This window comes from Pseudophryne corroboree, unplaced genomic scaffold (genome assembly GCF_028390025.1).
Source record: "Pseudophryne corroboree isolate aPseCor3 unplaced genomic scaffold, aPseCor3.hap2 scaffold_478, whole genome shotgun sequence".
Classification (NCBI taxonomy): Eukaryota; Metazoa; Chordata; class Amphibia; order Anura; family Myobatrachidae; genus Pseudophryne; species Pseudophryne corroboree.
This window is the reverse complement of record NW_026970090.1, coordinates 452,347-455,370: the sequence shown is the minus strand read 5'-3', so window position 1 is coordinate 455,370 and position 3,024 is coordinate 452,347. Positions and strand designations below refer to the sequence as shown.

At 47.2% G+C, this 3,024-nt stretch overlaps 1 non-coding gene across 1 annotated transcript; it reads left to right on the top strand.

The window, feature by feature from the left end:
* Nucleotides 1-2,287: 2,287 nt before the first annotated feature.
* On the top strand, nucleotides 2,288-2,454 carry LOC135028503 (U1 spliceosomal RNA). The gene has a single exon (XR_010224805.1). It is a non-coding gene; the product is annotated as a U1 spliceosomal RNA (small nuclear RNA).
* The last annotated feature ends 570 nt before the right edge of the window (nucleotides 2,455-3,024 follow it).

Here is a 3,024-nt window from a genome sequence, read left to right as displayed (position 1 = left end):
ACGTCAAACCAGGAACGAAACTGACTGAACTGATCACAGTTGTCGAGTAAGTCTGGAGCTACTCAGAAACTGCTAAGAAGTGTCTATTCGCAATTCTGCTAATCTTTCGTTCGCAATTTTGATAAGCTAAGATTCACTCCCAGTAGGCGGCGGCTTAACGTGTGCAATGCTGCTAAAAGCAGCTTGCGAGCTAACAACTCGGAATGAGGGCCATTATGTGTAAAAGGGCATTAATAAAGGTTGTCATAATGTGTAAGACGCATTATGTTTATAAGGACATTAGTGATGTGTCTCATATGTGTAAGGGGCATTACTGTGTGGAATTATGTGTATAAATGCATTACTAATGTGTGGCATTATGTGTATAAGGTGCTCTAATATGTAGCGTTGCGTATAGAAAGGGCATTTACTGTGTCGTCTAATGTGAATAAAGAGCAATAGGGTGTGGTGTAATGTAAATAAGGAGCAATTCAGTGTGATGTAATGTGAATACGGAGCACTACTGTGAGAAGTAACGTTTATAAGGTAAAGTAATACTACTGTGGGATGTAATGTGAATTATGGACACTATCGCGTGATCAAATGTGAATAAAATTGCAGTACTGTGTTGCGGAATTTTAATTGGGGGTACTATTGTGTGGACATGCCCATTGCCAGCAAAAACACACCCCTTTTTGGACTGTGCGCCAAATGTGCGAACTGTTCCTGTTTAAAATATAGGGGGTACAAACACCAAAATAAGTACTGTTATGGGTGAGGGTTGATGGTGCTGGGAAAGAGGTGCAAGGTCAGAGGCGGAACCAGCGGTGGTGCTAGGGGGCACCAGGCAAAATCTTGCCTAGGGCATCATATTGGTTAGGGCCAGCTTTGGCAAAGGGCCTTGTGGGGGAAATGTCTTCAGTAAAAGCATTCCCTGTGTGTGTGGTGTGTCGGTACGCGTGTGTCGACATGTCTGAGGAAGAAGGCTATATTAGAGAGGAGCGGGAGCAAATGAATGTGGTGTCTCCGCCGACACCTGATTGGATGGATATGTGGAATGTTTTAAATGCTAGTGTAAACTCATTGCACAAAAGATTAGACAAGGCTGAAGCTTTGGGACAGTCAGGGTCTCAACCCATGCCTGATCCTATGTCGCAGGGACTGTCAGGGTCTCATAAGTGCCCACTATCCAGATTGTTGACACAGATACTGACACGGATTCTGACTCCAGTGTCGATTACGATGATGCAAAGTTACAGCCAAAATTGGCAAAATACATTTGATATATGATTATGGCAATAAAAGATGTTTTGCACATCACAGAGGAGCCCCCTATCCCTGACAAGAGGGTACATATGTACAAGGGAAAGAAGCCTGAGGTAACCTTTTCCCCTCACACGAGCTGAACGAGTTATGTGAAAAAGCTTGGGAATCTCCTGCAGATTTCCAAAAGGATTCTTATGGCGTATCCTTTCCCATCAACGGATAGGTTACGATGGGAATCCTCCCCTTGGGTGGACAAAGCATTAACACGCTTATCCAAGAAGTTAGCCCTCCCGTCCCAGGATACGGCTACCCTCAAAGAGTCTGCTGACCGCAAACAGGAGATTACCCTGAAGTCCATTTACACACATTCAGGTACCTTACTCAGACCGGCAATTGCGTCGGCCTGGGTGTGTATGTGTAGTGCTGTAGCGGCATGGACGGATACTCTAGATAAGGATACTATTTTATTGCCCCTGGGGCATATAAGAGATGCTGTCCTATATATGTGTGTATGCAAACTACAGGTGGTGCTGCATGGCTCACACCCTTTTACTTGTCTTGTAGAGCAACTCTGGAGCTGTTACTGGGTCCAGCTGCTGCAAGAAATCAGCTTGAATGCTTCAGGGGCTGGGGCATGGCCAACATGAGCCCCACACTGATGGGGGTGTATAAAGCGATCTAGGGGTCATCCAAGCGCAACCCCACAAAGGCCGCCATGCCCTGCGTGACCATTTTCTCTTTTCATATGCAGACGAGGGTTGCAGCCAACTATACCCATTGCTTGGATGACATCACCATATGCGAATCCATCTGCTGCAGGCCTTCCCCCAGGAATGCTTGCACTAGTTGTTGCATTTGGTTTGTTGTTTGGGGGGTGCTTCAGTATTAGGCAGCCTTCTTCCCTCACACATTCGTCTGAAAAGGTGTTCTCCCTGCAGTTGTTGTCCCCAGATGAGAGTTCCCTTGTGCTGCCTCAGTTGAATCTCCTTTACTTGACGGAGGTGTGCCTGAGCAGCGGCCCTCCCCAGCCCTATCTCAAATCATACTTATTTTGCTTAGGTGATTCCATGGTCATGAAGATTGTTTTCCCAGGGTGAGGTTCATTCATTGCATTCTGGGTATGCTGACCTCTGTGATTTCCCCAAATGTGGGAATCTCGACTGCATAATTTGTGGTAGGGGGGGGGGACTGCATTTGTGCTTTCCCCTGGTTGGCTCTGGTATAATTTAGATCTCATTGTCTCAGGTCTCTCTCCCGCCTAGTTTGCTGTCTGTTTCCACTTCTCTTTTCTTGAGCCCCTCCCTTCTATGCCCTTGCGCACTATCCTGACTTCTCCCGTCTGCTTACTTTGTGCCTTCCAACGCACAATGCGAACTACAGGTGGTGTTGCAGGGCCCACACCCTTTTATTTGCCTTACAGAGCAGCTCTGGAGCTGTTACAGTGCCCAGCTGCTGCAAGAAATCAGCTTGAATGCTTCAGGGGCTGGGGCATGGCCAACATGAGCCCCACACCAAAGGAGGGTGGGGGGTGTTCAATGCGAACTAGGGGTCATCCAAGCGCCCCTTTTCTCTTTTCATATGCAGATGAGGGTTCCAGCCAACTTTGGCCCACTGCTTGGATGACATCACCGTATGCAAATCCGTCTGCTGCAGACCTTTCCCCAGGAATGCTTGTACTAGTTGTTGCATATGGTTTGATGTTTGAGGGTGCTTCAGTATTAGGCAGCCTTCCGCCCTCTCATTTTCATCTGAAAAGATGTGGTCTCCCTGCAGTTGTTG